Here is a 15180-nt window from a genome sequence, read left to right as displayed (position 1 = left end):
CAACCTTGCATCTATTGTTATTTTATGTCTTCCTTTTTTTTTTTTTTTTTTCTCTGAGCACATGTATTTATTGCTCAAATGTATTTATTATGGCTAATAGAAGGAAACTCTTTAAGTACGCCTGAGCTCTCACAAGTGTCTCAGACTCCAGAGGACTGATGACATTCAGGACTGTTGTTATTTTTGTTTCAAAACGCTTGAGACAGGAAAAATCAGATACTAGTTCTGCACCAGCAGGGTTGAATTTTGGGCATAAGAGCGGTCTTGCTTTTCATTTTGGCATAGTTGTAGAGTATATCTTTCGCCCTTTCTGCTGTGAATGTGCAGTTAAACTAACAGCAGAGGATGGAAAGGCAGCCGTTTCAAGCACGTCAGTTGGCAGCAACAAGACCTTAAGCATGAACAGATTTGTTGAGGCAGCTTTCCCAGCCTATTCAGTAAAGGCAACCAATTCTGAGCCTTGTGTACTATGAGCTGATGGGGTCTATTAAACATCCTCACATAAAACACACCAGGGGCCAGTGTAAGGGAAAGAAAGGAGTATGCATTTAGAGACCTAATTTCAAAACTGTCAACAGTTCTGTCTCACTGAAGCTACTTATTTGATTATTCGTTTACAAAGGATGAGTGAATTCATCTTACTTTAAAATTTTAAAGTCTGGATGAATTTTTTATTGTATAATAATTTTGCCGTTTTTTTGGCTATGACAAATGATCTTGCTGCCGCACCCACAGCTGGTATAAATGATGAAACTCTGGCCAACTGAGAGAGGAAGGTTGCTTGGTGGTGGTTTTGTTACAGACTACCATGTGCCCTATGCACCTGTGTTGTTACATGAGAAGATCTTTTAAAAGTGACAATATATCAACAAGAGTCAAATGCTTGTGAACTAAGCTGTACAGGATAAAAATGTGTTACCATGGTGTTTTGATGTTTTAGTGGTTTTAAATGTTAATATCACTTAAGAGAGTGAATTGTAAGTTTTAACTGATGATTGCAAAAGGGTCGCTTCTACTATTTGAAGCATTTTGTGTATATCTTCATTTAAGACTGAACAACTATTTTCCAATGTGTTTATTTTAAAAAGATTAAGACCTATAGCTTCAAAAAGCACACTGTTAAAAATACTGTTAATTCGTAATAATGCTGAAAATAAAGGAGTCTTCTCATTGCATAGTTAAAGAAGAGATTGTTGTTGTGTCTAGGCTGAGAAATTATTACATGGAGCACTGTTTGCTGTTTTCAAAAGCAGAGAGAAATTTTGTCAGTCCTGCCGTTTGCGCCCATCTTGATCAGATTTTGATGCAGAGGAAGTGCAGTGGCAGAAATCTGTGCAAAAAAAAATCCCTCTAGGAAGTATTGCTGCATGACCATGAAGTCTCTTCAGAAAATTAGTATCCCTATAGTTGACAATTTGGGTTAGGAGCAAAGTTAGAAGTTTGAACTAACAAACAAATGGCAAGGAGCAAGAGAGAGGATTTCAGAGGCAGAGATTTGCTTGGTAGTCTGGAAGATGGTTTTATTCCTGCCCTCTAATCTGACCTTTCTTTGCTTTAGTTGTTTCATTGTTTTATGTGAACAGTGATGTAACATGTGTGTTAAATAAGTAGCAGTGTTTTGGCAAGAAGAGGTTATATTTCAGTAGAAAGACTATATCAATTGCTTTAGTGAGTTTATAAATCCACTAGTAGAGATGTCTGAAGTCTGACAATGCTGCGTAGATATTTAACTGAATTAATGATAAGGTGGAAAAGCATACCAGAGTCTGTTAGATGGGGAAGCAACAAGCACATTTTGGTTTCACCTTCAGTTGTTGTGTGACATAACCAAACCACTCATTTTTCAGTTTGTGCCTTGCACAGTGGGGATGATGGAATATTTTACTTCTTTCCAAGTATATGATGGTAGTGTGCTAAAACACTCTAAGCCTTTTTCTTCTAGAAATAGTATTTCCTCAGCCTCTAGGATCATAAAGAGAACAGACTTTAAAAAAAACCACCACCAAAAATCTTGCAGAAGCCTAGACTGTGTAGTCAGTTCACCCATTACACGTGTTTGTTCCCAGGAATTCAGAAATTCCTGGGATTCAGACAGCCCTTCTGTACTCTGACTGAGACAGGGGCCTGTGCTGGAGACAGGTTGGAAGAGGAAGGGCTTGCTTTTAAAGACATCTCAGCATGCATTTTGGCTGAGGTTCTCCCAGGAGTCATAAAGAAATTTGGCAGGTGAAATGTAGCGGTCCTTTGCAAAGATGTTTCCTTGTGTTTGAACAGCTCTGATGGCCAGTGCTGAGAAGGGACAACTGCCAATCACTCCCAAACTCTTCCCAGCCCTTTTTGGGAGAAACTGATGTCATGATTCATCTTCGCATGAGGCAGTGCTCATGTTTCCCTGCTGTTTTATGCCTCGGCACAGGAGGAGGTTCTTTGTTTTCTCTCCCCTCGTGCTCGCTCCTTGCAGTCCCATGCAGGGCTAAATACAATCTGGCCCATGGTAGAGATTTGGAATCCATTTGCTTGCTCTTCTACAGCTTTCAAGGCTTGCCAGCAATACTGTGGGAAGTCTGGAAAAAATTAAAGCGTTATTCTATCCTGAAACTTGTCTCTGCAAAAATGCTATTCTAGGCTCCCATGTTTATTGTTTCTCCATGATTCTCTGTATGGAATTTGATCCGTTTAAAAAATGGGACCAAAAAAGCAAAAAAAAGGAAATAAAATCTCTGATTACCTGCCCAGCAGACTCCTTCTGTGAGCACCAACCTGAATTCTCTTTCCTAAATCTGAGAAAAAAATATTTGTCAAATGGGATTTAGCGCTGGTGGTACGCACTGCTGGTGAAAGTAGTCAAACCCAGCTGAGAACGGCTCTGCTGTGTTAGAGCTTAAAATTCTTTTCAGCTGAAAAAACTGAAGCTACTTGACAGCAAATTCACAGTGCAAGGCTATTTTTAAAGGTTAGTATATTGACTGGTTCACAGGGAAAACTGAGGACTGTAAACTGTGGGGTGGGAGATAGGGTTTCCTCTGAGCAGTATTTTTGCCACCTGTATCCCAGCATCATTTATTCAGCCTGCAGAGTAACTTCTCATGTTTCAAATGCAAATCACAGACCAGTTGTCCACTGAGCCCTCTTACAACAGCCTGAATCACCCCTGTACTAGTTCTGTTGGAGTGAGCCCCTGGAGATTTAAATTTTTTATCTCTATAAAATTCTGTGAAGTTTATCACAGACTTTCCTTTAGAAGCTTTTATTGGGAGAAAAAGCACATGACACATAGCATGGCTTTACCTTTAGGCTAGTGGCAGAGAGTTTGTGCTCTACTGAAAGGGTCCCTGTGCCATAAATGCAGGGAGATCATCACAGGTCTTGATATGAAGAAGATCTACAAGAATTCTGGATTAAAACCAGCAGATTCATTAATGGTCAGATCTTGTAAACTGGTGAGTAGTCTTTCTCATCTCTGGAAACTCTGTTTACATATAGAGAGCAAACAGGTGAACTCAATCAAGTGTTCTTGATCTGTGAAAAATAAAGCTATTCTGGCCTACAGAGCCATAAAGAAGACACTTGAACCACTCTCCAGGGAACTAAGAGCTTGGCCATTATTAGTTATATTGGGAGTGTATTTATCTCCTTAAATATAATAAATAAAGAACATGAAGCTTAATGGACCACTAGTTATTTAAGCATAGAAAAGCCAGGAAACTCAGAAGTCACATTTGCAAATCTGTCTTTTGTTCTTTTGGTTATTCCTATACAGCATCTCTTGATAGTCACGTATGACAGACCAGAGAAAAGAGTGACTTCATACATAGCCTTGCAGCTGGCATCCCCTTGGACCTGGGCTCACATCCTTGCCTTGGAGGTGCTGCTGAATCTGAGCGCCTTGAGTGTGGTGTGCCCTTCTTCGGCTCTGCAGTTGCCGGTGCTGAGCTATGTGGGCAGCCTGGCACTGAAGGCTGAAAGCTGGTGCTTGGTGCTCGTTGCCAGGAAGGTGTAGTCAGACTTCACTGCACTCAGTGGGGTAAATTACTGCCTCAAGCCTCAGTCTTAACTGTGAATCCCTTCACTTATCTGCATTTAAAACTGTCTTTTATGGTTAGTAAGACACATTTTAAACACGGCTGTTTTCCCATTTTTGAAAATCAATCATAATATAGCCATTAAAAAAAAAATTGTGGATACTTGAAAACAAGGAGAATTGCAGGGCATTATTTGTTGCAGTCATTGCCAGGGCTGATGTTCTCATTACTTCTAGTTTTAAAAGTCCTTTTGGCCCATGACAAAAAGGTTTTTTTCAATTTGATGACATCTTGCAAAATAAAATAATGCACTCTTAAAATAATGTGCAGTGAAATGATTGCCAAAATCTATCACAGAAGGCTATGCTTTCATTATATCAGAAGCATCAGTAATCACATGTTTTATACTATGTTTTGTGCTCTTTGGTGGTGTAATAGATGAGGTTTTACTAAGATTGCCTGTCGTTCTCCATGATAACTCCCTGTTTGCAGTTGCTGATAACTTTGCCAGACTTTAACCATTTGGCATCTCTGTGGGGTGAAGCTTTCCATGCTGGTTTTCTTCTTAGTTGAATCTGTTTTGGAAAATTTCAGCAGAAATGATTCAAACATTTCCAGGCATTAGGCAAGGGGAAAATGTATTTGTTTTGACCACACTGAAAAGTCCTGGCAAACCTTGCTCTGAATAGCTGTAGCTTTCCCTCCCTCCCCCATCCTATTGTTTTGGATTAAGGATCTGAAATTTGGCAGGAGGGTGATCTTTGTCTTATAAAATTTTTATGAAAGGCATCACATTGGTTAAAGTTATAAATCTTTGAGAAAGTTTAATGAAGACAGGTGGGAGAGTGGAGTTAGGTGAGAAAAGAAATAGTGCGATCTCTGGTTAGTGTCATTAGGAAATAATGGAGGAAGGAAAGGGGAAGGGGATATGAACAGAGCAACAGTTTATTGGGGATGAGATGCTGATATGAAACTGGAAACCAAAGGGAGTTATGGGATTTGGTATTTCCTACACAAAAGATCAGGCCTTGGAATCAGCCTTTGCAGAAGGAAGATTTGTGCAAAAGAAGGGTCAGATGTCCACTATCCTGCCACCACCAGCAGATGGTTTGGGAAAGTGTAAGTGGGCAAAACTGGGAAAGGACAAAATGCTTTTTACTGATATATCGGGTCATCCCAAATGGGAGGTTGCGCCTGGAGCACTGCGTTCAGGAATTACCAGTGCATTCTGTCTCCACTAATACACCTAATATGTTTTAAAATTTGTTTATGCTTGTGACTTCTGTGAAGCCCTGCAGCAATGAGTTCTGCAGCTTGTGCATTGTATGAAAAATTACTTCCTCTTACTGCATTTAAAAATGTGAGCTCATTTTATTAGGTGTCCCAGATTTTTTTTCTAATTTATTTATTACAATGATGATTATTAGACTGAATAATCATTTCCTAATCACAGACAAGAAAGTCCAGAACTTTTATGACTTGCAAACCTCTGTTGTACCCATCCCCAGTTACCTCTTTTCCAAGCTGAAAGCGTGTGGTTGGCCTTTTTTATCACTACATATCATTAAACCAACATTTCCATGGAATTATCCATAATGGTTCCGAGATTTTTGTGCTGAGTGATAATAGCTAGGGTCCGTTGTGGTTTAGATCTAATTAGGATTGTTTTCCCTCATATGCATTACTTTGCATTCATCAATACCCTCTGCTGTTTTATTGTTGTTGAGTATTTTAAGCCTCCCACAACTCTTTGCATTCAGATCAGCTAGCCAGAGTGACTCTCCATGCCTGGTAAACTTTTTCATGTTGTTACCCATCTTCTTTCAAAGTCCTCCAAGACTATACCTAACATCTCAGGTCCCTGGGAGATGGGCTGGTAGGTTTCCTCTTTTGTGAAAGCTCGCTAGTTATTTCTACCCTTTGTTTGCTATCTAACGATTTATTAACCAAGTCTTTGGCTTCCCTTTATTAAAACTTAGAATAAGATAAAAATTGTCTGACTTTCATAGAGAACTTCAATGCCACCACTTGGAGATGTAGGAAACTTCAATGGGCATCTTTTAGCTTATAATAATTTCTCTAATTAACTGATCACATAGAATCACGTGATTCCTGCTCTCTTCAGTGCACAGCATGGCCCTGTAATGGGAACGAATCAGGATAACAGGGGAAGAGACAGTTGTGTGGAGAGTATTTGTTCCAGAACTTGGCAACTGTACTATGAATTAAAATGGGAAAGAATGTTCCCTGGTTAAGGTGGTTAAACATTAAGCTGAACAACTGGTTGCATTTTCACATCTTACTTCCAGGTACTCACACATGCAAATAACACGCAGGTTCTCATAGGGACCAAGGTCTTTGCCTGGCTATTTACAACAGGCTACAATAATTTCCAAGAGATTGGAGCAGTGAATGTTGTGACATTCTCTAAGAAGTTCTGGATGAAAGAAGACAGATATATGGACAGATAGATCTGTGCACATAACATCCTTCTTCTAAGTGTAATTCAGAATTACATTATTAGTATTATTATTAGAAAATATCTTTTTCTCCAGGAAGCAGAAGAACCGCTGTCCACTATGGTACAGAACAATTGCTTGCAAATGATTAGGCTTAAATGTTGGCAAAATAATATCTAAACTCTCAAGACAACTCTGGTGTTTATAAATCAACACCAGCTGTTCCTGTTTATGCAATACTTTGTAAAAATAAAAGAATAAAATAGAATCTGATATGACAGCTCATATACCAAGATGCAGCTTTCTGCAAAAACAAACCAAGCCATTAAAAATTTGGGGTTTATTTCAGATATTCTAACAGAGCCAACTGGTCTCATGATAATAAATGTAACTATGTTTCTCTAATGCCTTTAGGCATATGGTGGGTACTTGGCAAAGAGACGCCTAAAGCTAAGCCATCAGAGATGTTTTCTTGCTCTCCCCCTGGAAGGAACGAAGAGGAAGACCCTCTCATTGGCAGCACCTGTCAAGAATTTCTGAGCCATGTCAGACTTAAATTTGCCCTAAGTGCCAAATTCTGATTTCTGTCACACAGATTCTGTCACAGAAAGTGAAGGGATTCTCTGAAGTCGGTGGGGTTTGCTTTAGCATAATTGCCCTCAGAGTATAGCCCTAGATCTCTCTTATGAGCTGGGTGTGTAGTACTGTTGGAGTATTACTCCCTACATAATTAAAAGCTCTTGGGTTGATTATTTTGGTGAATATTTCTCACGTGCGGAGTGGCCTAGCTGACACAGTTAGCTAAAACCAGTTAAGTGGGAAAAAAAGTAAGACTTAGTCATCTCACAGCTAGGTGCTGGCCCCCAGAATGGAATAAAACCACAGGCTGATTCCATGTAAAGTGGTTTTATTCCATGTAAGGTGAAAGCCAGGCACCTCAGAGCAGAGGTTTGAACAAGTCATTTGCTAAGCTCAACAGTAAGCTCATGATGGGGTAGTCTTTAGAAGGGGGGATTTTTTTGTTGTTGTTGTTGTGAAAGCTCAGCAGCCCTCCAGAGCTGGGATTTGCCCAGACACAGCTGCCCACCCAAATCCCTGAGGATAGAAACCTAAAATTTTCTTCTCAAGAAGCAGGCATAGAAGTGAGCGCTATTTTTCCTCTTAATTGTGTCTGGAAAAGGTAGTAGGGGCTGTATCTTCACCTCTGCTAGTGTTTTAGTTTGTACGTGGATTGCCACTTTTGAAGCAAATTATCTGAATGTCTGCACTTACTGAGTGTTGGGTCATGTTGCAGTCTTGGCATGTGTGAACTGGACTTTAAGGTCTCTGCTCCTCGGCATTCAGACCATGAGATTAGTCTCAAGTTCATTGAAATGAAACCCTTCTTTCCTCCTCCCTCGCCCCCCCAAATTTGTATATTATGGGCATTGGATCATCAGCACCAGCTGTTGTGCTGTTATTGCAGCATGCTAATGCAGATGTGACTAGAGACCTCCTGTATGCAAAGCTATTGATTAGTCTCCAGAAATACAAGTTTCGTATCTCCCAGAGGTGCTCGACTCCCATAGCTCCAGAGTAGAGTTTCTTCTTGCTTACTCCCTTCTTGGCCCTGAAAGTTTGTGTTCCTAAAAACAGGGGCAGAGCCTCAAAAGAGTAGCTAAAAATGGATAAATGGTGCCTCTTTTGGACTCTTTTGGAAATTAAAGCACTGCCTGGATTCTAGAGAAGGCAGTTTTGAATCTCTGCAAGCTGCAGAGAGACTTGAATTTGGGCCTTCTTGGTAAATACTTTACTGATGGGATTGTCATGTAGGAATTTTCTCCTCTTTACCCATACTGGTCCAGCCCTTCAGGGGCTTAGGTGCTGTCTGACATTTGCCAAACCACATTGTGGCTGTTCGGGGAGGAGAGGTCTTGGGCAGGATGGAGCCAAAATCCAGCTGACTTAGGATCTCTCTGTGTGGATGTAACAGTATTTTCAGAGAGGGAGAGATTGTGTTGTGGAGGCTCTTTTATTAAAACATGGATGGGGGTGGACTTCAGTTGACCTAGTCTGTTTTAGGTGATAAAGGTCTTCTTTGGTTCTGACTTCCTATTCTTTCTAGATGACGTATCTGTAAGTTTTTCATTCATGAAATTTTTTGACTGCTTTTGGAAGCTGTTCAGAGAAGTGTTATATCTCACTGTTTATTGTTCATGAACTGTTTGTAACAAATTTCATATCCCTATACTGATTTGCCACTCTTGCTTTATGGTTGGTCACCTTTACTCATAATTTCCTAGTATTTTTTTAAAGGAAACAGAAATCCCATCATGTGGTAGACTAACTAGTAGCAATAGTAGGTTATCATGCTGGTTTTTCTAATCTCTAATTCTGCAACTCATTTTTTTATGCTACCTCTGTCTCTGCTGGAAATGAATTTAATTTAATCACAGAATGATTTTTCGTTTGATGATTGCATTAATCTTAGCAACCTGCCTCTGAATTCATTGTTCACAAACATTTGTATGAACTAAACTTTGGTTGCAGAAATCTACAGAAACAGATCAAATTGAGATCAGATTTCTAATTTGAAAATTTCCGTGCGAAAAGATTTTTACATTATTCAGCAAATTCTATTGATTGCTACACTACAAACAACTGCCTGTAGTTTATTCAGCAGCGCAGTGGTAGGACAAGACATGAAATTGAATACTTGAGAAGTGGGATGTACTTTCTCTGGCTGAATTTTATGGGCCTTACCTTGATAGAATTGTTCTCAGAATATTTACTGTTCAAAAGCCACTTTTATTTCTAAATGGTATATAGCAATAACTGTACACAAAAGAGCACCATCATTTTCTGAGGGTGGGGTTCAGGTGATGTTTGTCACAGTGATTTAAAGCTAATCAAAAGGGCTGGGTAAAATAAAAAATGCAATCCTGTTAACAGAAGCTTGGCCCCAAAGTGGAGCAGAAATAATCACCTGGGAAGGGCATTGTTACATCTTGCTCTGCATCCAAATACTGTGATCAGTGCTTACCAGAAACCCACCACCTTCAGGGTGTCTATCATAGAAGCATAGGATCAAAGAATGGTTTGGGTTGGAAGGGACCTTTAAAGGTCATCTAGTCCAGCTCCCCTGCAATGAGCAGGGACATCTTCAACTAGATCAGGTTGCTGAGAGCTCTGTTCAGTCTGAACTTGAATGTTTCCAGGGATGGAGCATCTAAAACCTCTCTGGGCAACCTGTTCCAGTGTTTCACCACCCCCATTGTAAAAAATTTCTTCCTTATATCTAGTCTGCATCTACCTTCTTTTTGTTTAAAACCATTACCCCTTGTCCTATTGCAACAGGCCCTACTAATAATTCTGTCCCCATCTTTCTTATAAGCCCCCTTTAAGTATTGAAAGGCTGCTCGCTGTAAGTTCTCCCCAAAGCCTTCTCTTCTCCAGGCTGAACAACTCCAACTCTCTCAGCCTTTCTTGATAGGAGAGGTGCTCCATCCCTCTGATCATTATTGTGGCCCTGCTCTGGACCTGCTCCAACAGGTCCAAGTCTTTCCTGTACTGAGAACTCCAGAGTTGGACACAGTACTCCAGGCTGGGTCTCGCCAGAGTGGAGTAGATGGACAGAATCGCCTCTCTCGACCTCCTGGCCATGCTTCTTTTGATGAAGCCCAGGGTGCAATTGGCTTTCTGGGCTGTGAGTGCACGTTGCCAGCTCATGTCCAGCTTTTCATCCACCAGTACCCCAAAGTGTTTCTCCAGAGGACTGCTCTCAATCCCTTCATCCCCCCAGCCTGTATTAATACTAGGGGTTGCCCTGACCGATGTGCAGGACCTTGGGTTTGTTCTTGTTGAACCTCATGAGGTTCACATGGGCCCACTTCTCAAGCTTGTCTAGGTCCCTCTGGATGGCATCCTGTCCCTCAGGCATGTCAACCACACCACTCAGCTTGGTGTAGTCTGCAAAATTCCTGAGGGTGCACTCAATCCCACTATGTTATTAAGATATTAAACAGTACTGGTCCCAGTACAGACCCCTGAGGGATACCACTCGTCACTGAAGAGACATGTAGATGACCTTCCTATTTACCATGTTTTGTACAACATCTGGAAAGTAAAGACATGAAACTGTGAAATCTCAAGCTTCCTGTTTGGAGATTTTCTGGGACATGATATTTTAGTGGCAGAATCTGCTAAATAGAACACATTATTTTGGAACTCTATTTTTAGCTTATTTATTTACAACTTGGCAGACTCCTAGTCAAGAGGGGATAACCCTGGCCCTAGTGATAAGTTTTAACAACTGTACATTTATGCACTGGTAGGTATCAGGAGGTCAGTCATAAAAACCTGTCACTTTGTATTACTTCTCTGTTGACTTTCTATCAAAGCATGAAGAAAGGGGAGCTGCCATCCTTCTCTTCCTACCAGTGGGTAGTATGTCATGAATTAGATAAAATAAGCTGATTTTTTCTTATATTGGTGCAAAATGCTGTCCCTTTGAGAACTGGAGAAAAAAAAAATTAAATTTCCATGTATTTATTCTGTCACTGAAGCAGAGATACCACTTTTGCAGGTGAAGGCAGTGGAAATAACGTACAGGACATGCTTCTTCAGGGCCTTTTTAAAAACGCATTGGCAGTGCTCTCAGATGGTTGTGATATCTAGTGTTGAATTCTGATCAGGTCTCCCCAAAGCAGATCTGTTTGGATATTAATGAACGGTTAATTTTTAAGTCATATGCAACAGGGAATAGTGAAACTTGCATCGTCTTTAGTATGTTCAGGTCACTTTCTTTTGATACCAACACTCAAATCAAAGAAGCTGAATGAGAAAAGATAATATCAAAGATGATCACAGTTTCTTCTACTCCAAATGAGAAATTTGCACTCTGTTTAACACCCTGCCTCCAAGTGAGCTTCCAGTTACCCGATATTGATGGCCATGAGAATGAACATATGCAATTAAAATAGGTAAGCCATTCAGTGCTTCTACCCAAAGCAGGCTCTGAAGGATCATGCAATTGGCTTAAATATCATCCGACTGAAGAAGAAAAAGAGTTGTAATTCCCTTTATTCCCTTGCTCATGTTTAAATGCATTTTGTCACGCTCAAGTTTCTCTCTGCAACCATGGCTGCCATCAGGATAGGCTCCTGTTCTTAAAAAAACCCAACACTTTAATATCTATGTAGAGCTTTGATTTCAAGTTATTTTTTTGATAGGAGAAGGTACAGAGTGCACAGTCTACAGCAGAAGAATAGAGGACCTAGTTACTCTAAGCTTGTAGCAAGAAAGTAGGTACTAAAGACTGATAATTTCAAATGTTAAGCTACAACGTCTATCTGTTTGCTCCCAGCACTACACCATGCAGAACAGACACTGCTGCATATCAGCTGGGGTAGACCCTGTAGATCAAGAAGGTATCAGGAAGATTATTTTGATCATCCGAATACTGACAGCGTAATCCTGCTTGTGGTCCCTTCAGATCAAGGTGCATGAGTATTTTCAGGGAGAGAGGGGGAAGCGGCTTTGATTCTGTACTTGTTCTGCAAGTCCATCGAGACTTTAGGACATGAAGGCCAGTGATTGTACTGGAGAGTGTTGAATCAAGTCAGAAGGAAGTCAGACCAGATCTGACCCCTGCCAGATGTTGAGCCTTACTGAACTAGAACATTCACAGGAGTCTGAACAAGGACCTGCTTGCTTAATACAAAGCATATTTGATCTTCAATACACTCCTTTGTCCTTGCTAATATGCCGCAAGATACATGGTGGGCTCTGTGCTGACCTGGCAGTTTCTGATGGGCCTCTTGCAGCTTTCAGACCTCACATGTTGTGGAGGTTATAAAAAGTTCACGTTCATTCTAGAGTGCCTCAGACCAGGGATAACTTAATATATGATTTTAAGAGACAAATGACCTGATCCAGGAGACACTACTACAAAAGCTGAGCATATCAACAAAAAGCAAGTGTATGCATGTCTGTATCACTGCATCTGCTTGTAGAAAAAACTCTTCCAAATCAGAAAGTAGAACTAAGAAAGCAAGAGGGAGAAAAAAGAACAGAAATAATTTGTTCTAAAGCAGAGACGTGATCCTTCAGTGCAGCATACAGAAACCAGGTGTGAAAGTCAAGCTGATTGTGGAGGAACTCATTTGGAGAAGGAGAATCCTAAGATGTTTGAACCGTCAGCACCTGAACCCAGCACCCTCAGAAGAGGATCTGTGATATTTTGATATAGTCTTTATTTGAGGACCTAGAGAAAGATCCAGCTATGGTCAATTTTGTAGGCTCTGATTAGTGCATAGAAATATGGTAACATCTCACAGTGGTTGTCACTGCACTGGTAGAAACCAAGCTGCTTGGTGTGGATCCATATATTCTGAGCTGAGCTTGACATAAGCTGACATAAGCTTCCCCTAGTCTAAGAAGACATTAGCACTGAATCTTTTCTGATTTTCTGTCTCACTCTCAGATGACAGCTCCTCTGGCAGTTACACATTCCCAGAAATGGGACCATGTAGTTTCTTGGCTTTGTCAAGACTACTGCTGCCTTCTTAGGTTATTTAGTAGTCTGAACACAAAACTTCCAGAAAAGCTGTAGATGCTCTGGGTTTAGAGCACTCTTGAGGAACACATAATACTTAAAAAAAATTTTAGGGTTCTGAACATGACTGTTTCTTATTTTATTTAGAAATGCACAGCTGTAGCAAAACAAACAAACAAAAAACCCCAAGCCCCACACTATATGCTTCTGTTAAGACATGAGGATTTAAATCTTTGAAAATAGGTCTGAGCTGCCCAAGAAGTGCATTCCTATACATAGCTTCTTTAAGTTATTTCACTCTCCTCTGCAGCAATTCTGTGCGTGATTCACCATGTTATGCAAAAATGTTTTCTTTCTTAAAATAGTTTCCTGTGTCTTTGAGTTTTCTCCCAGACATCATATTCTTTATGGATTTAAAAGGCTGTATCAACACTGGTATTTTTGTTTAGGCTATAGATATGCATGTCTCTAGATCCTGTTCCTGAAAGAAGTTAGGGAGGAAGGGAACTGATTTTCTCAAGGCTTTGCTTGCTCTTTGTCAGATGATGTTTTCACCTGGAAGGCAATGACAGTAAAAATCTACATCAGCAGTCCTAGGTGTCACTTGGCTCTCAGACTAATGTGGAAGTTAAAAATCAGAAAGACCATTAATCAGTTTTCACAGTGGAGCTTGTTGACTGGCATGAACACACTAAGAAAGTCCAGAGTTTCCAAGCACGTTCACAAGCTTTCCATAAGTAAATTTTCCAAATTGTCACATGCATGCAGTCCTTTTTATAGTGCTTTACATCCTACAAATTTATACAAAGAAATTTTGAAAGCATTGGGAAAAAGGGAAGACAAATACCGTCTAACAAAAGTTAAGAAATCTCAAGTGAATCAGTTTCACTGCTGATCTAACAGATCTACAGTCTGAAGTGATAGGTTGTAGTTCACAGGAGGCTACTGCTGGGATGAAAAGATGTTTAAAATTTCATTAGATGTTTATGGACCCAGAGGTGAGGCCCCAGTGGATTATCATATACAACATAAAGATTTTTTTTTTTTTTTTAAAAAGGATTAAACACTGACCTATTATGATCTTTCAACTAGATCATATCAGGTCTCAGCTACAAGGATGACCTTAATGGGTGATTTCCCTGACATATGTAGCTCCCACTTGGCCTTGCTTACTTTGTTTAAATTTAGATTTATACATTTTTCATGTTTAAGCAGTAGAGTAGCTGGTAAGTAGACATTTTTAGTAAATAATTGCTCATGTTGCTACTAGTTGACTGACAACAAATGAAATCCTACAAGGATTTTTATACATTTTGGTGGTAGTGATACAGCTAAGTGGCCACTTGGTAGGTGAGAGCTTTGTTTGTCTAGGGTTTTAGCATAATCATTAAATCACAGCTTTCTCTAATTGCTTCAGCCGCAGCCAAACTCAGTTGGATGGGATTCTGTAGCAAATGGAATTCTGTCACATTCAATATCAGTGTTTGCTTTATTAAATAGCATTTCTCTGGGGACCCGCATAGACTTTTGGAGTTTTTAATTTGTTACAGTATGTAATAGCTGGCTTCTGTGAAGGAATTGTTCACCAAACTGCCGCCTTATTATTACTACTGATGCCTTTTTACTATAAATGAGGCTGACAAGATAAGATACGCCATTTAGAAGAAAGCTGTACTTACTTTGCTCAGTGCAGACTGAGTTTTGAAAGGGAGCTCTTCTTGGAATGCATAAATTCTCCCATTTCTTTTGAAGTGAAAATTTAAAGTTAATAATTAAAACAAACACACAAAACCACTCTGTTATCACAACCTCTGGGTTTCCCAATTTGTGCTTCATTCTCTCTATATTTCTTTCAGTGCCTTTCAGGACAGGAACTAAATATCCTTTGATTTAGCAACCTTAACACTCTTGTCAGTGATCTATTACACTGTTGTACAATATTATAGCAGCAATAACAGTAAAAGTTTTGGTTCTAAGTATTTTTTTTATTGTAAGCAGGTGATTCAGACATCTCCATTTGATTCAGAGTTTTAATTTGTAAATGCAAATGCCAGTTTAAATAGTTCACTACTCTGTGCTTCTCACCATCAAAATTTGTAAACCATGGTGTATGCTGAGAGTCTGTGAGTGTCTTAAGCACAACCCATCCTCGCTTTGTTGGAAC

The 15180-nt window shown here is 39.9% G+C and overlaps 1 protein-coding gene across 12 annotated transcripts in view; it reads left to right on the top strand.

Moving 5' to 3' along the window:
- LDB2 (LIM domain binding 2) overlaps nt 1-15180 on the top strand; it is a 378106-nt gene that overhangs the window by 210600 nt on the left and 152326 nt on the right. The gene's annotated exons all lie outside the window — the stretch shown is intronic.

The sequence above is a fragment of the Strix aluco genome, chromosome 4 (genome assembly GCF_031877795.1).
Source record: "Strix aluco isolate bStrAlu1 chromosome 4, bStrAlu1.hap1, whole genome shotgun sequence".
Classification (NCBI taxonomy): domain Eukaryota; kingdom Metazoa; phylum Chordata; class Aves; order Strigiformes; family Strigidae; genus Strix; species Strix aluco.
This window is presented reverse-complemented; position numbering and strand designations above follow the sequence as displayed.